The sequence below is a fragment of the Oncorhynchus tshawytscha genome, linkage group LG13, assembly GCF_018296145.1.
Source record: "Oncorhynchus tshawytscha isolate Ot180627B linkage group LG13, Otsh_v2.0, whole genome shotgun sequence".
Lineage (NCBI taxonomy): Eukaryota > Metazoa > Chordata > Actinopteri > Salmoniformes > Salmonidae > Oncorhynchus > Oncorhynchus tshawytscha.
Window position 1 is genome coordinate 35,767,322 of NC_056441.1, and position 26,464 is coordinate 35,793,785.

The 26,464-nt window shown below is 41.6% G+C and overlaps 1 protein-coding gene across 2 annotated transcripts in view; it reads left to right on the forward strand.

Moving 5' to 3' along the window:
- LOC112264812 (glutamate receptor ionotropic, kainate 5-like) overlaps positions 1-26,464 on the forward strand; it is an 89,851-nt gene that overhangs the window by 7,593 nt on the left and 55,794 nt on the right. The window lies entirely within an intron of this gene.

A 26,464-nucleotide genomic window follows, 5' to 3' on the forward strand; every position in this document is an offset into this window, starting at 1 on the left:
AGGAAGGCAGTAGTGTTGATGATGAATGATGCACCTGAGGTACTTTGTGCATGATTGTAGATAATTATAAACTGGGTGGTTTGAGCCCTGAATGCTGATTGGCTGAATGCTGTGGTATATCAGACCGTATACCACAGGTATGACAAAACATATATTTTTACTGCTCTAATTAGGTTGGTAATCAGTTTTTAATAGCAATAAGGCAACTCGGGGGTTTGTGATAAATGGCCAATATACCACGGCTAAGGGCTGTGTCCTAGCACTCTGCGTTGAGTCATGCTTAAGAAGAGCCCTTAGCCGTGGTATATTGGCCATATACCACACCCCTTTGGGCCTTATTGCTTAATTATACAGGTATGGTTGTGTCTTCTCTGCAATGTGCTTGTGTTAATTATGTGTGTGTTCATTTTTTCCTTTTATATGTGTTTGATGGAATGTGTTGATTTACAAGCTTTCATTCTGCACTCCCCAAAAATATTTTGGCTGCCCTTCAGTTTTGCTCTATCATATTTTGTGAACATTACACAATCAATTCATGTTTTCTGGCGGAATGTAATCGTCTCTTTTAGAATTTACTTAACTCGGTGGGACTTGATGTGCACCAGATTCATTCATGTAGAAATGAACTGATCAAATTTCGTTTGGTCACAGAGTTTTTTCTTTTTTGGGGACAGAGCTCATTAGAGTAATACCCAGCATGCTTTGCAATCATACATTTGTACCTTTACATTTACATTTTGGTCATTAAGCAGACACTTTTATCGAGAGTGACTTCAGTCAGTGCATTCAACCAAGTTAGATGAACAATCACATGTACAAAGTAAAACGTTTATGTAACCATTACTGAGAATGTTGTTGTAGTTAAACCGATACTTCGGGATTTTGCATGCTAGCAAATACCAATTTCGGGATTTTGCATGCTAGCAGATACCAATAGGCTTCAAGTCATTGTGCTAACACTAATTAGCATTGACCTGTGAAACTAGCGCTAACTTCCTTCACTGGACACAGAGACATAAAAATGGTTTGCACGAGATAATCTGACTCTTGGGAAGTAGATAAATGGAATTGCCAAGATCCTGAAGTATCCCTTTAAACTGGGTCTGTTGGTTGATACGCTGTACCTTCAACCCTGCTGGTTTAGGAGCTGGTAGAAAAGCTCATGGATGAGCAGGAAGCAGATGGGAGTGCAAAGCTCCCTACTTAAATCTTTGTTTGTTGTTAATTTTTTTTTAAAGTTAATAAATGCTTTTTAATTTAGCAGTTAGGATGAATGCAACTCAGAGCTAAAACTGACACAATTGTTTCATTTGGGAGGTACTTCTAATTAGGTCAACATGATTGCCTGAATAGATTGTGTCAATCTGAGGTAATAATTTCTAATTATTATCTCTTAATTCCATAGTGTTTCAATAACACAATTAAATGAAGTAGATCTGTGTCAATCATTTCAATGTAAAAAATAACCTGTTTCCATTAGGTGTAACTACTGTCCAAAATTGAATTGTGTGTGTGTATCAGGATTGGGCTCATTTCGAATTCATGGCAGTCAATTCGGGAAGTGATTTGAATTTAAAATTCAGAAAATTAAAAACATTTGAAACAACTACTTTTCACTTTATTGAGAAGTTGTTGAAAATAAATGTCCTTTTTTTTGGTTTATTGAATTGTAATTTTTGTTTACTTCCTGAATTGACTGCCTTCAATTCGAGTAGATCCCAACCCTGGTGTGTATGTGGCTTCTGATGTACTGTGTGTGCCAAAGCAAGGCCTACACTTTACATGATGTGTACTAAGTGTTTACCACTTCACCAGGCTACTATAGAAAAACATCTTATCATACAGAGTGTGCATAACATCCAAATGTTTAAAAAAAAATGACATGCTAAATAGTCCACGTGGCAGCAGAACTATACTCATACCATACATTGTATTAACCCTGGGATAGTAATTGATGGGGCCACAGAATGTAATTCCACCACATCCAAGGCCTATAGATAGATGGACAATCTGCACCGACTGCATTTCCGAGAAGCACCAAGGACGCTATTTCTGCCAATAAGTAACCGTGGGGTATGTTATGATTAAGATCATTTTTCTTTGTGCTCTTTCAGTCCAACTCCACTGACACCTCTTAGCTCTGCAGAGCTCTGTATATTGTAGAGTGCTAAGACCTCCTCTATCACTGTCCAGGCCACACACTGGGCCTTGTCGATAATTCGAAAGCTATATTGATATTCTGCTTGAACTAGATGGAGGAAAATCACTCCCTTTTACAGTTAATCGCTTAGATGGAAATGGCCTCTTTTTTCACTCCAGACAAAACTCTTACCTGGAAAAGTCAGGGAGTTTGTGCTATAAGAATATAAGAATTGTCAATCTATTATCTATTATTCTGGTTTCAGAGTTGATATTATGCAGTTTGACGCTACGGTGTTGACGCTACGGAGTTGACGCTACGGAGTTGGCGCTACGGAGTTGACGCTACGGAGTTGACGCTACGGAGTTGGCGCTACAGAGTTGACGTTTCAGAATGTATGTTTTTGAGGTCATCTTTTGATGTGTGGGGAATATCAGTCATCAGAAATCAAATGGCTTTATGTTGATTAATAACAGCTGCATAAACTTGGACACGTAATCATTCAGTTATGGTGATTCATGTTAGCGATCAGATTGTTTTGTTAAAATTGGTGAGGATTTCTGTCAGTCACACAGAACACCACTCTATGTTGATTAATTCATAATGATACATGTCAGATCTATCTGGATTCATCTACCCATGCATGTGAAAATGAAGGACGAACCACAATGCAGCCTACATGTCCAATGCTATACAACACGTCTGTGTTTCCAATTGATAAGCAGTGGGTATAAGTCAAGTATGTATATGAACGATATTCAAATTCCAGATTGTGTGTTGCTAGGAATTATCATTTGAATGGGCATCAATGATGTTGTCCTCCAAAAACAATTGAATTGAAGTCCTCTATTCTTCTCAACCTTGGCAACGCGTTCTAAGTACCATCTCACAGGAGACAAAGGGGTCCACATTCGCTGCCAGATAGAAATACACATCACAGACACTTCTGCGAGGGCGCTGAGAGCCGATATCAGTCATAGGAAGTAAGATAGTAGGTTATGATTAGTTAGAGTGATTATATGCCTGGTGGCCTAACATCAGCTGATGAGCACCTTGGCTTGGAGTGTGTGCAGCACTGAACTCATGTCTCTGAGCTGAGCTGCTTAGTCAATGCGGCTCGCTGGAGCGGGGCGCTGCTTCTACTGTGGCACGTTGCTGGCTTGTCAGGCTCTGCAGCCAAGCCACACAGCTCAGCACATGCTGCACACACTGCCACTAGAAACACACACACGCACGCACAGATGCACACGCACACACGAAGAAGCACTGTCCAGCTGTATGGAAGGCGGAGGACTTTGGGTCAAAGCATGTCCTCGTGGGACAGCCTCAGCTGGGTTTTGTCGCCATGCTATTGGTGGATCGGATCGTGCCATTTTGTTAGCAATTTGTCACATAGTTGATGTCGGCAGTAAAGGATGTCCCAGTCGGCCAGTGGCAGAAGTGACAAATATAGAGTTCTAGAGCCTTCCTATGTGCTGGGATGTCAGCATTGCAGTCAAATCGAGAAGTGGGGACTAAAAACGCATTCCCATGGTGTCCTCTTCTATTGCTGCGGAGTCCATCTTTGTTGACACCTTTGGAATTTTGAAATCCTCCTGACCTCTCTTACAGACAATGAGGTAGAACTACCTTTTTCATGTAATAATTTACGCATCAAAGATCATCCTTTGGCATTTTCTTCAGAATGGGCTAGCGACAAAAAGTTTAAAGGCCCAATGCAGCCGTTTTTATCTCAATATCAAATCATTTCTGGGATAATAAATTAAGCACTTTACTGTGATTTCTCAAGCAAGAATTTTGCTAGGACTGTCTGGGAGTGGTCTGAGTGGGGAGGGTAAAACTGAAAACGAGGGTTTGGAACTCTCTTGGTCTATTAACTTATTCATCGCCTAGTGATGTCACCAGGCAGGCCAAAACTCCACCCCACCCAAAACAGGGTGAATTTTCAGGCGGTCTTTTCAAACCGCTCTTACACTAAAAGGGCATTATCATAATTTTTACAATTTCAAAGTATTATTCCAACCTCATAGTGTGGAAATATATGTAAAACACAGGAAATCACATTTTTGTCTGCACTGGGCCTTTAAGAGATGGATTCGAAAAGACTACAATTAGTCTTTTCACACTAAGGGGTGTAAATGTGTATTCAAATGAGTCATTCCTCATATTTAAATGGTATTACCCAGAGCAAATTGACAATAAACCAGCGTATTCATATTTTGAGATGTGCAGCTTTGTCAAGGACTTTGTTTGGGAAGGTTGCGGTTCAGTCAGTGCCTGGTTATGTGGTTGATTATTGTTGAAAAGATTGCTGATCTGCAATTGTCACATCTTTGTGTAAAATATCCAGATTTTTCTTAGCTTACCTGTGTGTTGGGTGCTGTAGAGTGGAATGAATCAATCAAAAGGATTGGTAGAATAAAGAAAACACATTTGGAATAGAACAGTTGTCATAGTTACCTTTGTAGGTATAGAAAAATGTCAAGCTTTATTAGGGAATCATACAAAAAAACAGCTATTCACTTACCTCTGATTCCAGTAATATTCAGTGACAACAAAAGCCTAATCGTGAGTGTGCAAAAGTGGTGCAGGTAGCCTTCACAGGGTCCTTCCATCAGCATTGGCCAAGCATCAATGTCTCAATGTGGTAGCAAGACCATTACTTAGTAAACATCTCTAACATTCACTGACAAGGGACAGTTCACCCACAAGGTATAATGGCTAACCAGCTAGTTAATGACATCAGTGTTCACCACCAAACAGATGTTCGTTCGTCCACTAACTCTGTTCTACTGACAAGGTCTCTACTAACTAAGAAGGGTTGCCATTTGGCGGCTACAGACCGTTTCAGTAATGACATCGCCACCCGGTAATGAGGTAGCTTCTGGACATCAGATGGCAGTTACTAACCTCAATTTTGACTTCAAATAAGACTTGAACTCCGACTTAGCTGTTCCACTGTTCATACCGGACCCTATTCCTTTGTTCCATGGGCTACTAAAACGCTGCATGCGTAGAGACGGGAGACGAGATGTAGTCCTGGTGAAATTGAGGCGAAGAGGAAACCAAACGGCGCTCCTATCTGTTTTATATGCAAATGTCCGGTCACTCGAGAATAAGATGGATGAGCTTCGTTTCGAGAGTCTCGTATCAGAAAGACTTTAAGAGCTGCAATATTATAGGTCTTACTGAAACGTGGCTGGAGGGTGGCACTATGCACGTGGTACTCGGTGGATTGTCCATGCAGCTTCAGGATCATGAAAGTATGAAGGGAATCTCGAGCTTTTGCTCATCTGATATAGAAAACCTCATGGTAGGTTGTAGACACTTATTTATCAAGAGAGTTCTCATCCGTAATTATCACAGCTGTCTACAAGCCAACACAACGATGGACGCTAAAACTGTAGACCTCTTAATCTACCGAAAGAAACGCTTACTAGGTCTTCCCTCGCCCCTTATTTGGCAAATCTGACCATGACTCCATTCTCCCGCTTCCTGTTTACACGCAAAAGCTCAAACAGGAAGTACCAGTAATGCACTCAATACGGAAGTGGTTGGATTAAGCAGAAGCGAGGCTACAAGACTATTTTGGTGGTACTGTACAGACTGGGCTATGTTCCAGGATTCATCCGATAGCATTGACCACAACAGTCATAGGCTTCATCAATAAGTGCATTGACAATGTAATCCCCACGGTGACTATAAGAATGTATCCAAAGCAAAAACCATGCATTACAAGCAATATCCGTGCTGAGCTAAAGGCTAGAGTTACCTTTTCCAAGGAACGGGACACGGACATGGATGCATACAAAAAAGCCTGCTACAACCTCCGTGACATCAAACATGCAAGAGTACAATATCATCTCAGACACCCTAGACCCACTCCAATTCGCATACTGTCTCAACAGATGACACAATCTCAATTGTACTTCACACTGCTCTCTCCCACCTGGACAAGAGGGGAAATAATTACATGAGAATTCTGTTCATAGACAACACCTCAGTGTTAAAAACACCATAGTATCCAAGCTCATCACCAAGCTAGGGACCCTGGGACAGAAATTCTGGACTTCCTGATGAGCCAGCCCGATGTGGTGAGGGTAGGCAACAACACCTCCACCATGCTGACTCTCAACACGGGAGCCCTTCAGGGGTGTGTGCTTAGTCCCCTCTTGAATTCCCTGTTCACCCACGACTGCGTGGCCACTTACGACTCCAACACCATCATCACGTTTTCTGACAACCCGACGGTATACGGTGATGAGTCAGCCTACAGGGATGTCTGAGACTTAGCAGTTTGGTGCCAACAACAACCTTCTCCTAAATGTCAGTAAAACCAAGGAGCTAATTGTGGATTATAGGAGAAAGAGGGGAAAGCACACCCCATACACACTGATGTGGCTATTGTGGAGTGGGTCGAGAGCTTCAAGTTCCTTGGCATCCACACACACCTGCACAGTCTTGAAAAGGGCACGGCAGTGCCTCGTCCCCCTCAGGAGGCGGAAAAGAGTTGGCATGTGCACTCGTATCCTCAAAATGTTTTACAGCTGAACCTTTTAGAGCATCTTGATGGGCTGCATCCCCACTCGGTATGGCAAATGCACCGCCCATGCCTGCAAAGCGCTACAGAGGGTGGTGCGAACAGCCCAGTGCATCACTGGGGCTGAGCTCTCTGCCATCCAGGATCTCTATATCAGGTAGTATCAGAAGAAGGCATGAAAATGTGTTAAAGACTCCAGCCACCAAAGCCATAGACTGTTCACCAACAGGCTCCGAGACAGCTTCTACCCCCAAGCCATAAGACTGCTAAATAGTCTGCTAAATAGTAAAGGAATGGTACCTGAACTATCTGACCTGACGCTATCTTGCACTGATCCTATGCACACTCACTAGACTAAATATACACACTCACACACGCTACATTGACACCCACACAAAACCCACACACACATTCACATACACTACACATGCACACACACACACATATCGCCACAACCCAAACACACAATCATACACACACACACTTATTACACTTATCATTTGCTGCTGCTACTCTGTTCTTTATTTTACTCATATTATTATTATCTATCTTGGTGCCTAGTCACTTTACCCTGCCTTCATGTACATATCTACCTCAAATACCTCGTACCTCTGCACATTGATCTGGTACTGGTACTGTAATTAGCTCCATTCTTGTGTGTTTTATTTTATTCTTACGGTAAAGTCAACACCCGTTTTATTTGGCGCTTGTGACTCAAACATTGAAAAGGCACTCGCAGGTCTGAGCTATCCTGCTCCACCCACATCCGTTCAACGCATTGACTGGGGTTGGAGACGAGGGGAAAATAAACGTGTTGCCAAATATAGCCATGTGCATTTCACAAGTATTCTAATCAAATGTGTTCATAAAACGTATTAAAAACACGTCCGTAAACCCACGATGAGGACATCGACCGGTCGAGTAAGTTTCCATAAATCATTGGGTACAGTTGCAAGAAAAAAAATGTCAGATCGGCTGAAGTGGTGGCAAATCGGTACATGTGACAAATAAAATTGGATTTGATTGGATTAGCTCTTTGCCTTTGTTATCGGTCAGCTGGAAGGGCCTTGGACTCTTCAATTACGAACAGATTTCCCAAGGCTCTGCCAGGCCGTCCCACACTCATCATTACTGGCCTTGGGAAAGCATTCATCTCTATGGGCCGAAAGTACTGGAGAAAAAAATCAATGGCCGTCTCCCAATAGATTTAATGACTCCTTTTGCTTGTCGGCTTTACTTTAGGACCACTGGTTGGGGAAGGTAACAGACAGGCTTCTCCCACCATATTGTGCTCAAGTATGAGGCACTGTGAGACCTGAGTTCATGAAAGAACATGAGGAGTAAAGAGAGCTGTTTTAAACTATTGGAGCACAGCCAATGCCTTCGGGCTAATGTATTTTCGTCCGGCATACTTGTCCAGCCAGACCCCGTGCATATGAAAGAGAGATGAGCTATGCATCAAATACATGCCAAATAAATGGATCATCAATAAGGACCAAACTTGGGTTAAAATACAAGTTTATTTGAGTATGTGTTTTTTAAATAATTATTTTCTGTGTATTTGAGTATTTTCGAATAGTGTGGCCTGAATCAACTACTTTTGTAAGGAGTGCGAATCTGGTGGCAGGGAAGTCAGACGCAGGAAAGCAGAACTTGATAATAGCCGGAGCAGTTTAATAGTAAAACCAACGGCATAAGAAATACAAAGTATGGGCACAATATCCTGACGCGCACCAGTCAAACAAGGAGAGGCTTCGTCTTCGGGAGACGTCGTGACAGTATCTATTTTCAAACAACTTCTTATGAATAGCTTACTACAGTAGCCTTTTCAAATACTTATTTCAATTACAACGTTCAAATACCTGGGCTAAATGCATGGGAGTGTATTTGAATTATTGTATTTGAGTATTTTCAAATACTTTCCAATATTCAACTGTCTTTTCAAATACAAAATATCTTAATACTTACTCCCAAATGTCTTTAAAAGTAATGAAATACCCTATTTGAACCCAGGACTGATAAGGATAAGGACGCCAATGGAGTCCGACACATATTTACATACATTTAAAAACATTAACATACGTGTGTGTGTATGTGTGTGTGTGTGTGTGTGTGTGTGTGTGTGTGTGTGTGTGTGTGTGCATCTATCAGTTACGCATACATGTCGTTACTTATACACAACAAATACAAATAGGTCACATGAGGGAGACGGTTTGTGCCGTGAGGTGTTGCTTTATTTGTTTTTTGAAACCAGGTTTGCTGTTCACTTGCACTATATAAGACGGAAGGTCATTCCATGCACTCATGGCTCTGTATAATACTGTGCTTTACTTGAATTTGTTCTGGACCTGGGGACTGTGAAAAGACCCCTGGTGGAATGTCTGGTGGGGTAAGTGTGTGAGTCAGTGCTGTGTGTAAGTTGACTAGGCAAACAATTTGGAATTTCCAACACATTAATGTTTCTTATAAAAAACAGGAAGTCACGCAGTCAGTCTTTCCTCAACTCTCAGCCAAGAGAGACTGGCATGCGTAGTATTTATAGTATTGCAAACATCAAACTTTTGTTTCATTCTACATTATTTATGCATGAGTATGATGGCTCACTGTTCATTGTTGGCATTTCCTGCCTAAGTTTGCACACTTTGTCAATGAAGTAATTATTAAAATAATTGGAAACATCAAATGGTTTGGTGATGAATAAGCCATCTGATTCGCGAAAAGATGGAGTTTAATTTGTCTTTCTGCCTATCTTGGCTTCATAATACAGTTTCATCTTCTTTTTGTTGTTTCGTCACATCATTTCTAAATTCATGGTGAGTCAGTCAGTCAGATGTGCAGCCAGACTAAGTAGCCGCTCCTTCTGCCCCATCTCTTTCAACCATACAGTTTTTCAAATTTCTCATCAATCCATGGAGCCGTAACAGTTCTAACAGTCAGTTTCAAATCAAATTTTATTGGTCACATACAAGTGTTTAGCAAATCAAATCAAATCAAATTTTATTTGTCACATACACATGGTTAGCAGATGTTAATGCGAGTGTAGTGAAATGCTTGTGCTTCTAGTTCCGACAATGCAGTAATAACCAACAAGTAATCTAACTAACAATTCCAAAACTACTGTCTTATACACAGTGTAAGGGGATAAAGAATATGTACATAAGGATATATGAATGAGTGATGGTACAGAGCAGCATAGGCAAGATACAGTAGATGGTGTCGAGTACAGTATATACATATGAGATGAGTATGTAAACAAAGTGGCATAGTTAAAGTGGCTAGTGATACATGTATTATATAAGGATGCAGTCGATGATATAGAGTACAGTATATACGTATGCATATGAGATGAATAATGTAGGGTAAGTAACATTATATAAGGTAGCATTGTTTAAAGTGGCTAGTGATATATTTACATCATTTCCCATCAATTCCCATTATTAAAGTGGCTGGAGTTGAGTCAGTGTCAGTGTCAGTGTGTTGGCAGCAGCCACTCAATGTTAGTGGTGGCTATTTAACAGTCTGATGGCCTTGAGATAGAAGCTGTTTTTCAGTCTCTGTCCCAGCTTTGATGCACCTGTACTGACCTCGCCTTCTGGATAATAGCGGGGTGAAGAGGTAGTGGCTCGGGTGGTTGCTGTCCTTGATGATCTTTTGGCCTTAGTGTGACATCGGGTGCTAACCCTAACCCTGTGGTTGCGGACGGTTGCCGTACCAGGCAGTGATACAGCCCGACAGGATGCTCTCAAATGTGCATCTGTAAAGGTTTGTGAGGGTTTTAGGTGCCAAGCCACATTTCTTCAGCCTCCCGAGGTTCAAGAGGAGCTGTTGCGCCTTCTTCATCACACTCCCAGGGCCCTCAACTCCTCCCTGTAGGCTGTCTCGTCATTGTTGGTGATCAGGCCTACTACTGTTGTGTCGTCTGCAAACTTGATGATTGAGTTGGAGGCGTGCATGGCCACGCAGTCATGGGTGAACAAGGAGTACAGGAGGGGGCTGAGCACGCATCCTTGTGGGGCGCCAGTGTTGAGGATCAGCGAAGTGGAGGTGTTGTTTCATTCCTTCAGTCAATCAGGAAGTCCAAGACCCAGTTGTACAGGGCGGGGTTCAGACCCATGGCCTCGAGCTTAATGATGAGCTTGGAAGGTACTATGGTGCTGAAAGCTGAGCTATAGTCAATGAACACCATTCTTACGTATATATTTCTCTTGTCCAGATGGGATAGAGCAGTGAGCAGTGCAATGGCGATTGCGTCATCTGTGGATCTATTGGGGCGGTAAGCAAATTGAAGTGGGTCTAGGGTTTTGGGCAAGGTAGAGGTGATATGATCCTTGATTAGTCTCTCAAAGCACTTCATGATGACAGAAGAGAGTGCTACAGGGTGATAATAATTTAGTTCAGTGACCTTTGCTTTCTTGGGTACAGGAACAATGGTGGACATCTTGAAGCATGTGGGGACAACAGACTAGAATAGGGAGAGATTAAATATGTCTGTAAACACACCAGCCAGCTGGTCCACACATGCTCTGAGGTCGCGGCTAAGGATGCCATCTGGGCCGGCAGCCTTGCGAGGGTTAACACACTTAAACATCTTACTCACGTCGGCCATGGAGAAGGAGAGCCCACAGTCCTTGGTAGTGGGCTGTGTGTTATCCTCAAAGGGGGCCAACAAAGGTTTTTTCGATTGTCCGGAAGCAAGACGTCGGTGTCCATGACGTGGCTGGTTTTCCGTTTGTAGTCCGTGATTGTCTGTAAACCCTGCCACATATGTCTCGTGTCTGAGTCGTTGGATTACGACTCCATTTGTCTCTATACTGACATTTTGCCTGTTTGATTGCCTTACGGCAGGAATAACTACATTGTTTGTATTAGGTCATATTCACAGTCACCTTGCCATGGTTAAATGCGATGGTTTGCGCTTTCAGTTTTGCGTGAATGCTGCCATCTATCCACGGTTTCTGGTTAGGGTAGGTTTTAATAGTCACAGTGGGTTCAACATCTCCTACAACACTTCCTGATAAACTCAATCACCGTATCTGTGTATTCGTCTATTTTGTTCTCGGAGGCTACCAGGAACATATCCCAGTCCGCGTCATCAAAAGCAATTTTAAAGCATGGATTCCGATTGGTCAGACCAGCGTTGAATAGTCCTTAGCATGGGTACTTCCTGTTTGAATTTCTGCCTATAGGAAGGCAGGAGCAAAATGCAGTCGTGATCTGATTTGCCGAAGGGAAGGTGGCGGAGGGCCTTGTAGGCATCCCGGAAGTTGGAGTAGCAGTGGTTGAGTGTTTTAGCAGCACAAGTACTACAGTCAATGTGTTGATAGAATTTCGGGAACGATTTCCTCAAATTTGCTTTGTTAAAATCTCCAGCTACAATTAATGCAGCCTCAGGTAATGCAGCCTCAGGATATGTGGTTTCCAGTTTGCATAAAGTCCAGTGAAGTTCTTTGAGGGCCGTCGTGGTATTGGCTTGAGGGGGTTATACACACGACTGCGACTATAACCGAAGAGAATTCTCTTGGGAGGTAATACGGTCGGCATTTGATTGTGAGGTATTCTAGGTCGGGTGAACAAAAGGACTTGAGTTACTTTATGTTATCACAATCACACCATAAGTAGTTAATCATGACATATACACCCCTGCCCTTCTTCTTCCTGGAGAGATATTTATTATTGTCTGCGCAATAAACTGGCTAAACGGACTCAGACAGTATATCCCGAGAGAGCCATGTTTTCGTGAAACAGAGTATGTTACAATCCCTGATGTCTCTCTGGAAGGAAATCCTCGCCCTTAGCTCATCAACTTTATTTTCAGAGACTGAACATTAGCGAGTAATATACTCGGAAGCGGTGGGGGTTGTGTGCGCCACCTGAGTCGGACTAAAACTCCACTCCGAGTACCTCTTTTCCGCCGGCGGTGTTTTGGAACAGCCTCTGGAATCAGTTCAATTGCCTCTTATGGCCTCTTATTGCCTCAGCTTTTGGAACTTTGGCATTCCTGGATATAGCTGGCCAGTATATTGTGATCAATATGTCCAATGGGTATGGATACAGCTTTAGAACAAAGTTCTACAGTATTAGTAAAAATGTGATCAATACATGTTGATGACCTTGTTCCTGTAGTGTTTGTAAACACCCTGGTAGGTTGATTAGTAACCTGATCCAGATTACAGGCAATGGTTACAGTGAGAAGCTTCCTCTTGAGCGGAAAGCTTGATGAAAACCAGGTCCCTTAGAAAGTAGACCTCTCTGTTTACATCACATACACTTTCAAGCATTTCACACATATTATTTAGATACTGACTGTTAGCACTTGGTGGCCTATAACAACACCCCAAAATAAATGGTTTTAGATGTGCCAGGTGAACCTGCAACCACAACACTTCAATAACACTTGAAATAAGATTTTCTCTAATCATTACAGGGATATGGCTCTAAATATATACAGCAACACCTCCCCCATAAGCATTCCTGTCTCTTCTATAGATGTTATATCCTTGTATTGCTACTGCTGTATCATCAAATGAATTATCTAAGTGAGTCTCGGAAATGGCTAGTATATGAACCTTATCTGATGTTAGCAAGTTATTGATTTCATGAACCTTATTTCTAAGGCTGCATATATTACTATAGGCTATTTGTAGCCCTTTCCTGGGTAGCTTAACAGAGATAAACATAATATGGGAAATCGCAAACAAAGCCAAAGAAAAATATATACATTCAGCAGTCCATTAATCAGTTGGTGTGTGTAAGTGTGTGTGTGCTGTGGGGTTGAAGCTACGAATCCACAGGCTTAGCTCTCTCATCCCTTCCAGGCTTTTGGGAGGGAGGGTGAAAAATAAGCATGTCATAGCAGATGTAAGCAATGTCCCTACGCGATCTGGCAGCTTTCATGGCTGGGATAAGTTTTTTCCTCTTCTGACGCACAGCTTCAGGATAGTCCTCGTTGAGGAAGTTGTACCTTCCTCTCAAGTTCTTGGCTCTTCCGGAACCGCTACAGTACCTTGTCCTTGAACCTCAGGAACTTGACCACTATCGGACTGGGCCTGTCACCTGGGCCAGTGGTGAGTTTTCGAGTCATGTGAGCTCGCTCCACCTCAATCTTCCGTTTCTCCGAGACCATTTCCCTCACTTTGCCCTCAGACTCCGACCAGGTCTCGTGTGGAGATTCTGCAATTCCGTCCACAACAACGTTGTTCTGTCTTGACTGTCCCTAGAGATAATCTGATTTCTCATACAGATCTGTCTTTTCTCAATGACTTACCAATTGCAGTCCTCTTGCCATTCCCATGTTTAAACTCATTGAATTGAATTGAATTTATTTTGGGTAACGGACATATACAACGAACTGTACAATGTGGACCCAGAGGATATCACTTGAAAGTATTAATTAAAACACTTGTTTCCACAGTGGTCCTCGATGGTAAAAACAATAACACACACAATGATTAAAAGGCAAGACAAATTTACAAACAACCATAAATACATTCATTTACACTGACATCCTAGAAAGTGACACTATTCACTGCACTTTTCCCGAACCTTAAAAGGTGCATTTATACGGAGACTTGATTACACACAGGTGGATTGTATTTATCATCATTAGTCATTTAGGTCAACATTGGATCATTCAGAGATCCTCACTGAACTTCTGGAGAGAGAGTTTTCTGCACTGAAAGTAAAGGGGCTGAATAATTTTGCACGCCCAATTTTTCAGTTTTTGATTTGTTAAAAAAGTTTGAAATATCCAATAAATGTCGTTCCAATTCATGATTGTGTCCCACTTGTTGTTGATTCTTCACAAAAAAAATACAGTTTTATATCTTTATGTTTGAAGCCTGAAATGTGGCAAAAGGTCGCAAAGTTCAAGGGGGCCGAATACTTTCGCAAGGCACTGTAGCAACGTAGGTTACGCGATTCCTCCTAGCAGTTCCAGACAGGGCAGGATGCAGGGGAGATTGGAAACAACAACAACAAACAGCAGGGTTCTAGACAGCCACAAGCCACTATGGCTAATAAAATCCAGCTAGCTTGATAGGCAGCTAGCTAAGAAGAAAAGTGTTGCCACATTTTTCGTCACAGTAACCAGGTTTCCATCCAACCTTTTTATGCAAGTAATGCACATGTCGGATAAAATATGTCATGACGGGCCAGAGTTTTTTCTATTTAACCTAAGAACAAATTATTATTTACAATGACGGCCTACCCCTGCCAAACCCTAACCCGGACGATGCTGGGCCAATTGTGCGCTGCCCTATGGGACTCCCAATCACGGCCGGTTGTGATACAGCCTGGAATCAAACCAGGGTCTGTAGTGATGCTTCTAGCACGGAGATGCAGTGCCTTAGACCGCTGTGCCACTTGGGAGTGGATGGAAACGGCAAATATGCCAGTCAACTTTCAAAATGTCGACAAAACAGGATACTCTAGACAAGGTGGGATATTTTTGTGTGGGGGCGGTAGGGTAGCCTAGTGGTTAGAGTGTTGGACTAGTAACCGGAAGGTTGCAAGTTCAAATCCCCTAGCTGACAAGATACAAATCTGTTGTTCTGCCCCTGAACAGGCAGTTAACCCACAGTTCCTAGGCTGTCATTGAAAATAAGAATTTGTTCTTAACTGACTTGCCTAGTTAAATAAAGGTAAAAAATATGTATATATATTTTTGTGTCAGTAAAATGTATAATGCTAGAAATGGCGGTGGAAACGTGCTTATGCGCAAACATTGATATAATAACCATCAAACGAGATTCAATAAGTTCTGATAAGATTCACAGGGGGGTGAAAGTGCACGGTGGTGAGCTTGATACTCCTTTCCACGGAATATTTATTTATTTTCTGTGACATGCTGTTTAAAAATACCCGCACTGTATCTGTGAGCTGTTGTCTAGAGCGCACATGCCAACTGTCAAGTGGGCAGATTTGCTATGTAACGCACATTTTGTTTGTGTGACAAAACCATCAGTACAGTTGAAAATGGGATGGAAACCCCTTTTCAGAAACCCCCATTTAACCGCAAAAGTTATTTTTATGTGCACTACGTAACCATGCACAGGCGTTTTATCCGCAACAAGTCCATTCCTACACAGTGTTTGTGCGTGACCTCTTGTACGTCACCTCTACAAAGACATTGTGGGGATCAGACTCCCATAATTGACCTACAGTAAAGAGATATTTTCCAAGGACGTTAATGGAGAGGAGGCCAGATAGATACTGCATCTCAGGGTAAATCGCTTGTGGATTGAGAGGTGGTTATTTGACTGCAGTCTATTTCCTGTGACCAGGGACCCTTTTAAGCCTGGTCTATGATGACCGCTTTGGCCGCTGCAATAGGGACCAATCAAAAGCCATTGATTAGCTGTCAGAGTGCTGCTGTGTACTCCCCCCGTAGCCAAACAGCCTTTCGACAGCCATAGTGGTAGGGAGGTAACTAGGTAACTAATGTGTTATTGAAATGGTACAGGAACTGGATGGGGCTTTTAGGGTTTTTTAGAACATTGCGTAGAAGGTGGATATGATTGTGTGAATAAGCCATTGTCATGACTTTACTTTCCTTAATGTGATGGCTGTTATTTATCTAATCAACTAACTATGTTTAAATTTACCAGATTAAATCAATCGTGCTAACAATTAACTCATTAGGATTTGGGGCACCACGAGAGCGGTTGTTTAAAGAGTTATCATCTCCAGAATTAAACTCTAAAGGTCTTTACCTATCACACCCATAAAACAGTCAACGTATTAATCATAACCTCGTATCATATCATCATTAATTTTCTTAGTCAACCTTGTGTTCTGTTTCGTTGTGTTCTTGAACGTAACCCTTTTTCTTTGTGTTCTTGAACATAGCCCTGTCTTTGATTTTTGTTCATTGATTTCACCTAGTTACTCACCTGGTCTCATCAGCTCCTTATTTAGTTCAGTTCATTCTGTATGTGCCTTTGTGAGGTATTGTTTGTTTTAACTCTACTAAGCCTTTTCCTAGCTTGTTTGTGAGAACTAGTTATATATAGCCTTCAGTCCTAGTTTTGATTCAACTGCCTGTTTGCCAACCTGTGTATGACCATTGCCTGCATGTGACCACGATTTCTGCCTTCTGCGAAGGCATAATAAACACCTGTTGCGCTCTGCAAGTGAATCCTTTTCTCCCTGAGTATTCATTACATTTAGAAACTTCTCTCACAGTAATCCTATACTTTGCACACAAACTGCCGCCCGTTTGGAGTAAGAAATCATGAATGAAATTATTCTTTGAAGATCGGTGGTTCTCAGTTGGGTGATGAGAGTAGTAGAATACGGTGGTTTGGAGAGTAGTAGAATACGATGGTTTGAAGAGTAGTAGAATACGATGGTTTGAAGAGTAGTAGAATGGTCCCATTTAAATGAGCTTTTCTAGATACCTTACTTAGGACAGCTAGTCAGCCATACCAGTGATTGTCCGGGAGGTGACGTTATCGTCTCTACCTTGTGTTGAGATTGAGTTTGAACCACTTTGGACGTGAGCTGGAGCTAAACATCTCTCTGGTCTGATATGTTCATTCTTAACCCACCATTTTATACAGCTCATTTAAAAGGGGCGGTGGGTGAGGCTGAGACACTCTCTGACTTCACTCAAGTTACAGAAAGTTACAAAGTTACAGAAACAATTTCCTCTTACAGTTTCTAAGATCACATCCCTCTCTTAACAAATACGCTTTCATAATTGTTCATATTTCCTACACAATGTGGAGGATGGAGAATTCGTACAGTTAGTGTATATACTTTTCAAGTTACAGTATTTTTTAATGACATTACAAAATAACATCCCGAAATTACATTATTACTCTTTAGATCGCCTTTGACCATCCCCCACGTTCTATGTTGAAATATTGTTCTAGTATTCGCTTTAGGACGTGTTAGAGTTTCGGCGGGAAAACGTCTGTGAAACAAAGGCACATTCCTGTGTGAATTTGGAGAGGGAGATAGCTTCAAGTTCTAATCCTTGATTTACAACAGGGTGTGAACTGTCAACCCCCCCCCAGTTCACCCTCTGTGGGTGAGAGAGGGTCTGGCCGAAGTCATCCACCGCAAAGCTGATCCAACCCATCTGGATCCTCACAGGACAATCATGATACCATGTTGTTTGCTGGGAAAGAAGTGTTAAGGTTTAGGCCAATTTTGAATTCAGAAATGTGTTATTCCAAGAAGAGTGGGACAATCGTTTAACATTTCGAGAGTATTTAAAGAATACATTGAGATGCTGTCCGTAACAAGCATACAATGCAGCTATCATTTCATAACTGAACTTGCGTGAGCATTGCGTGACTCATTTCCTAATTAATGTGCTATTACAAACAGAGAAATGTTGAACTAAATTGATAATGTTATCATTGTATGTCACACTCTTGATGTGCTCAGCCATGGTACCAAGATATAATACGAGCTAGACTCCAGGAACTTTCAATAATGCAATAGAGGTTTTGATTCCAGAGACAGGATTATTACCAGCGATATTCAGTCATCTACGTGACAAATCAGTGGCAGTGGGTGCCATTTAAGATGAAGGAGGATGATTTGTTTTTTGTGAACATGACCTTATTTCTATTACAGCGTATTGGATGACTGTCATTCATATTCCATTCATCCAGCTCAATGTAACATTGATAGGTTTATGCTACTAGATGATACTCTAATTTCCCTGTACCCATCATGAGGTAGCTAAGACCTAGCCAATGAATGAATGTTTACAACGTGGGTGCACACAGGTCGAGAGAGTTTTGAGTAATGAAGGTGACAGACAGTGTCACATCAATACCACCGTGCACACTCTTGCCTGCATCTAGCTGATCTAGGGAGTAATCATTGTTCCAACAATTGCAAACGAGAGTTTCTATAAGACAAATTCAGGTATGTTTATCCTCGTTTCGTTCCGTTTAAGAAACGTTTCTCAACAGAATCGGGGCAATGAATCTGTACTTTACTATTTATATGTTTGACAACTTTTACTTTTATTTCACTACATTCCGAAAGAAAATGATGTACTTTTCACTCCACACATTTTCCCTGATGCCTAAAAGTACTCGTTACATTTTGCCTGCTTAACAGGACAGGAAAATAATTCACACACTTACAGTGCATTCGGAAAGTATTCAGACCCCTTCCCTTTTTCTACATTGTGTTACGTTACAGCCTTATTCTAAAAGTGCTTAAATTAATTGTTTCCCTCATCAATCTACACACAATACCCCATAATAACAAAACAAAAACAGTTTTTTAAAATATTTAGCAAATTTATTTAAAAAAATAATAATAATTGACATAAGTATTCAGACCCTTTGCTATGAGACTCGAAATTGAGCTCAGGTGCATCCTGTTTCCATTGATCATCCTTGAGATGTTTCTACAAGTTGATTGGAGTCCACCTGTGGTAAATTCAATTGATGGGACATGATTTGGAAAGGCACATGCCTGTCTATATAAAGGTCCTACAGTTGACAGTGCATGTCAGAGCAAAAACCAAGCCATGAGGTCGAAGGATTGTGTCGAGGTACAGATCTGGGGAAGGGTACCAACATATTTTTGCAGCATTGAAGGTCCCAAAGAACACAGTGGCCTCCATCATTCTTAAATGGAAGAAGTTTGGAACCACCAAGACTCTTCCTAGAGCTGGCCACCCGGCCAAGCTGAGCAATTGGGGTGGAAGGGCCTTGGTCAGGGAGGTGATTAAGAACCCGATAGTCACTCTGACAGAGCTCCAGAGTTCCTCTGTGGGCATAGGGGAACCTTCCAGAATCACAACCATCTCTGCAGCACTTCACCAATCAGGCCTTTATGGTAGAGTGGCCAGACGGAAGCCACTCCTCAGTAAAGGCACTTGACAGCCCGCTTGGACTTTGCCAAAAGGCACCTAAAGGACTCTCAGAACATGAGAAACAAGACTCATGAAATGGCTGCACCATTCCATATTGTGGTGTACCTTATAGATGTTAGTATGTCAGTAAAGCAATATAGCATAACAGTAGCCGTGCATCAAAATAAAAACTCTATTTGGCAAGCACGGAACCCCATTATCCATCTAAAGAATCACACTATTTGGCAAGCACGGAACCCCATTATCCATCTAAAGAATCACACTATTTGGCAAGCACGGAACCCCATTATCCATCTAAAGAATCACACTATTTGGCAAGCACAGAAACGATTAGATCGCAATATTTCAACCATTCATTTATCATTGAGAAAGTTATGGTTACTAAAATATGAATATTTGATAAAATACATATACATGCTTTATAAATCATTTAACTAACTACCACCTCATTAACATCTAGTAAATTATTTACAAGGTACTTAATATTTAGAGTACTAGCTAGTTATAAACCACTTATAAGCTGTTATCTGTTTACAAATCTGCTTATTAACTAAATACAAACCCTTTCATAGCTTCTAGTAACTACTTATAAATCAAATCAAATCAAATCAAATGTATTTATATAGCCCTTCGTACATCAGCTGATATCTCAAAGTGCTGTACAGAAACCCAGCCTAAAACCCCAAACAGCAAGCAATGCAGGTGTAGAAGCCCTTTAATAGCTTCTAGTAACTACTTATAAACCCTTTATATGCCCTTTGAGTTACCTTCATGTAACAAAAGGACATGGTTGTGGTTTTTGTGGTGATGCTCTCTCCAATGCAGTGGCAGATCCTGTCTGGTTGGTTGGGCTGGTGCATCGGTTCTCCAGAATGATGGGTCTAATTTCCAGACGTTGTGAGAACACCTCTGAGATTTTTCAGGCCGCACAATTCTTTGAAGTGCTCCTTATTGGCATATCATAAATAAACATGAGCTTTGGATTAAGGAGGCTAAGCACACAGGATGGAGCAAGGAATAATCATATGCTCCTGTATGTTGTGGCCAATGTTTTGCATGGTTTGTGTGTGTGTGTGTGTGTGTGTGTGTGTGTGTGTGTGTGTGTGTGTGTGTGTGTGTGTGTGTGTGTATTTGTGTGTGTATTTGTGTGTGTGTGTGATTTGTGTGTGTGTGTGCGTGGGTGTGTGTGTGTGTGTGTGGCGTATGTGTGGTTGTGTGTGAACAAGTGTATTTGGTGTGTATTTGTGTGTGTGTGTGTGTTGTGTGTGTGTGTGTGTGTGTTGTGTGTGTGTGTGTGTGTGTGTGTGTGTGTGTGTGTGTACGTGTGTACGTGTGTGCGTGCGTGAGTGTGTGTCTATGGATGTGAATGGGATGTTTATGGATGTTTGGATCTCATTTTGGATGTGTGTGTGGATGTTTAATCTTCTTCTAAAACGATGAAATCAAGCTGTTACAGTACATAGAGTTAGCGTAGCCAATATTGTCCCTTTGATCTAGTTTAATTCATTTTTAAAAAACACACAATTCATTTGATGTTGTAAGGCAGGGCTGTCAAACTCATTCCATGGAGGGCATTGTGTCTGCGGGTTTTTGGTTTTCCCTTTCAATTAAGACCTAGACAACCAGGTGAGGGGAGTTCATTACTAATCAGTGACTTTAATTCATCAATCAAGTACAAGGGAGGAGTGAAAACCCATACACTCGGCCCTCCATGGAATGAGTTTGACACGTGTTGTAAGGGGGTCAAAAAATGTTCAGAATAGCTCATTGAAAAAAGTAATTGCATACAGTTTCCATATAACCGAATTACCAGGTAGATGAAAAGATAATCAAGCACAGAGTCAACTGGAATGTCGTGGAATATGAAAAGGTTTAAAGATAAATGGATAAGAGGATAATAGGAGACTATCTAGATAGTAATGTCTATCAGCTTCAACTGGTCAATTCTACAAGTAGATGGGATGCCCAAAGAATCAATATATCTATGCAAATGTACTTTAATATGCACATCTCATCTTATACTATGACATTTTGTATTTCTCCTTTAGTCACCCAGGTGTATCCCATATACACTATATGCAGTACACAAAAGTATGTGGACACCCCTTCAAATGAGTGGATTCGGCTATTTCAGCCACACCCATTTGCTGACAGGTGTATAAAATCACGCACACAGCCATGCAATCTCCATTGACAGTTCGTAAAATTTCTGCCCTGCTAGAGCTTCCCCGGTCAACTGTAAGGGCTGTTTTTGTGAAGTGGAAATGTCTAGGAACAACAACGCCTAGGAGCATCAATGCTTTGCGAAATGCCAAGTGTCGGCTGGAGTGGTGTAAAGCTCGCCGCCATTTGACTCTGGAGCAGTGGAAACGCGTTCTCTGGAGTGATGAATCACACTTCACCATCTGGCAGTCCGACGGATGAATCTGGGTTTGGCAGATAACAGGAAAATGCTACCTGCCCCAATGCATAGTGACAATTGTAAAGTTTGGTGGAGTAGGAATAATGGTCTGAGGCTGTTTTTTCATGGTTCGGGCCCCTTAGTTTCAGTGAAGGGAAATCTTAACGCTAGACCATTCTGTAGTTCCAACTTTGTGGCAAAAGTTTTGGGAAGGCTCTTTCCTGTTGCCCGTGCACAAAGCGAGGTCCATACAGAAGTGGTTTGCCGAGATCGGTGTGGAAGAACTTGACCTGCCTGCACCGAGCCCTGACTTCAACTCCATTGAACACCTGAATTGGAACGCCGACTGCGAGCCAGGTTTAATCGGGCCAACATCCGTGCCTGACCTCACTAATGCTATTGTGGCTGAATAGAAGCAAGTCCCTGCAGCAATGTTCCAACATCTAGTGGAAAGCCTTCCCAGAAGAGTGGAGGCTGTTTATAGCAGCAAATGGGGGACCACCTCCATGTCAATGTCCATGATTTTGGATAGAGATGTTTGAGCAGGTGTCCACATACCTTTGGTCATGTAGTATACTCTGACTGTCACATGCCTTTACTTCACTGCACCTATCCTGTGTATGTGACAATAAAAATTTCTGTCTTATTTCTACCATAAATAAATACATTAAAGTAATTGAAAAGATAGAGTACTTGTACAATTATACATGATCCCCTCATGGGATTGCAGCAGCCTATGAGAGGCCCACGCCTAAGATTAGTTAATGGTTTCATTCCGGGCACCATATTATATCTAGATAAGCATATGGAGTAACCCCAAGTGCTTACTAGGAAAAGCAATAGAAGCCATTGACCTCCAAATCTCACTTAGGGCCCCAGAAGACCAGAGCAGGGCCTGTGTGGAGGTGCTGCTCAGAATTTATCTTGTAAATGTGGAAATCTTTGCTATGGTTTTCTGTAAAGATCTTGACTGAGGTCACCATTCTGGGGCATGGCACATCTTGGCACACAATGAGGTCATTTATGCTGAGCGAGGTTAAGAGAATCCCCACATTACATCCGTCAACAAAATGAGGCGGACATAATACACGGATTACCCCGTCCTGAGGGACATTTATCTTCATTCAACCACACGACTCCATTATGTACCCTTGTAATGGCAAGAATGAAAAGATCACAACACTATGAGTTATACGTTGGCACTTTATTTTACAGCCCGATTAAGCTAGCACTAACCTGGTATTGTCACAACTTCCCCCGGAGTCGGTCCCTCTCCTTGTTCGAGCAGCGTTCGGCGGTCTACGTCACCGGCCTTCTAGCCATCACCTATCCACTTTTCATTTTCCATTTGTTTTGTCTTTGGTTTTTACACACCTGATTTCAATTCCCCCATGACATGTTCATTATTTAACCCTCTGGTTTCCCCCATGTTTGTGTGCATGTTTGTTCTATGTTGATGGCTGTATCTGACGGCTGGTATGTCGTTTCCCGGGTTTTGTATTTGCGCCCGTTTATTCGTGGTACCGGTATATTTCACTCCGTTGTATTGTTTCTATACTGGTGTTTTTTGTGTATTAAATACCTTGTCCACGCATCTCCACTCTCCTGCGCCTGACTCCTTTTCACCGGTTACAGGCACCTTGACAGGTATGTATTAACTCAGAAACTATGTGGTAAAATGTATCATTTCTGATATTAGGGATGGCTCGAAATTTACAGAATGGTTACTTGGAGGAAAATGGAGGAGGGTTATGATTTTTCAATTTCAGTCAAGAGGAGGGTTTAGTGTATATATATTATTTGTCCAGGGGATGGTCATGTCATTTGTAATGAATGAATTTTCTATATTTCTCAGTGTTTTAGAATAATGCTTATTAGGCTATATTGACGTGTGCCCGATGCTACCCCTTGTCTCTTATTCTCCGCTGGGCGCGCAATATCAAGTGTGCCTATATGCTATTTAGTGTGGTCTCAATAAAAAGATCCATAGCCTATAGGCTACAAAGTGCATGCTCGGAGAAGTGCAGAGAAAAGATAGTAGTTTCTTAAGATAGCTGCTGGGATGGTGTAAATAACACTAGGCTGCATTACACACTGCAATGGACATTCCAACCCTGAGCCCCGGCCTGCTCTCCTCTTGCTAATCAAACACTTTTTTGTGTGTGCTGCCTAACCAATGGCTGTGCTGTGTGTAGGCCTAAGGTGGCTGTTAAGGAGGAGAGTCAAAGGATTCTTCCGAAAATAATTGTTGATTAGACCTAGCCTATAGACACTTCAAACTCAACTCTGGACCTCGAAGCCAGTTTGACTGCATTTTTTTCATTATTTTCCCTCTAATCAGGGACTGATTTAGGCCCTGGGACACCAGGTGTGGGTAATTAATGATCATGTAGAACAGAAAAACCGACAGGGTCCGGACCTCGTAGGGTAAGAGTGCAGTATAGACTATGTTCTGTTCAGTTTGAGAAGGAGAGTGCAAAGATGAGGACTGGAGGTCAGCTTTGGTAGCTGGCTACTACTATAATTGATTTGATTAAAAACAATGTGTTTCTTGCCCATTAGGTATTTATCAGAGTTATTGAGGTCACAATAAGCCAGATTCGAGTAACTTACATTGTGGTGCTGGAACTTGAAGCAGCAGCCGTGGCACAATAAATCGGAAATGGACAAGTCATGGTGCTGAAAGTAGGCACATTCATGTAGGCATAATTAATTTAAACCGTCTTAATTTGAATTATACATGACTAACTATGAGTGCTTTGTGTTGCAGTCTATTTGCTCCTGTTTAAGAAATAAGAAATACCTGTTTGACAGACAAAATTAGGCTATTGGCTGTTATATCCAATTCCTCCACCCAACATGCACTCTTTAAATCGCTTACCCCTGTGTCATTGAATGGCTTTAAAGTTAAAAACCAAGACTCAAATTGAGGGGGCATGAGACTACTTTTATTAATAAATATAAAGGAAAAAAGCACAGGCCTACGCCTTGTTAGCTTAAGATGTTGAATCAAATAAAACTGATCAGATGATATAAAGTGATCTACAGTGTTTTTGGTCCGCGACGCTTTATGCTACAAGCTGTAACTCTGATGGAGATATCTTTGTTTCCTTTCTTTGACATTCAAAGGCTGAGCTACAACCTTCTATAGGCGAGGAGACAAAGAAATAGACGTTGCTTGGGAAGTAATCTAATTCTGTCCCTATCAATTGATTAGGCTATTAACTTTCTGTACAATAGAAGATGTTTAAACCCAGACAGCTTTTTAGGGAAACACTTGTGACCTTCTCTCGTTGGGTTAAACCACTGAAGAAGAGTATCCAGCAAGCTTACATTTCTCGGCATCGGTAGGTCTACTCTGTCTGGGGTGGAAGGGTAGGCCTAACTTTTGAAAGTACCATGCTCAGATACCTAATGATGTCAGATTTTATTATTTGCAAACGGAAAATTGTGTTGCAAACGAGTCACACTTATTTGTCAGTAGAGGAATATGATGAGCCTGTAATTTTGCTAATTTTTGCGCTATTCAAAAAAGATTCTGCTAATATGTAAAATGACGTAGATTTACATGACAAATAAAATAAAATCTCCAAATACAGTGATAGATTTATGCAATGCTTTTACGATAAAGGAGATCTTTCCACCCCTACTCTTGTCGAAAGTGGTCTGCAAACCCACACCCTTTCCAGCCCGCAGCCCTGTGTGCGATCAAAATTCCTGAGCTGTCATGTAATGCTTACAGGACAAAGAGCAGTTTCTAAAACTGCATAAATAAGGCTCTGGTCTGTCCAAGAAGTGAGGGTAAACTGTAGACATGTTCTCTGTTATCTACTTTGTTTTAATTATTGTTTTGGGCATAGGGGAGGGTTTTTCATGCGTTCAGGGAGGGTTTAGGTCAAATATATTTTGCTGAAGGGAGGGCCATCCATTTTAATTTCAGAGAGGTCCGATTTTCTCCATGTAACCCTTATTATAAACAACGTTATCTCCCTTGCTTGCCTCTTGGGTGACAACATTTCAGGAATGTTCAATAAAATCCCTGATTTTCCCGAAATCCCGGTTGGAAGATCCCCGGAATAAGGAGGGAGGAAGCAGGAAACCTGTAAGCTTCCAACCGGGATTTCTGGAAAACCAGGGAATTTATTAAAGGTTCCTCAAGTTTATTTTGCAACCCTACTCACCTCAAAGAATTAAAAACAAATGGTGACTACCTGGTACCAAATGGTAACACTTTAGTCAATGAATCTTAAAGGAACTGACATGCTACTGCTATGCAATTAGGTTATTACTGTTTTACTGTAGAAAGTCATTTAATATATAGTGATATATGCCATTTAACAATATCTAAGTGGTAAACATGATAGGTAAGCAGCGGTCTTTAAAGGAAAGCGTCACCGGGTATGCTTTCATTCATCCTTTAGATGAGATGAAGTTGTTTTTGTGTTTTCGTAGGCGAATTTACTTGCCTGTGTGCCTGTATGATTGTAGTTGTTACATGACAAAAGGTGATGTTATCTTTTTTTTTACCAGAGAGAG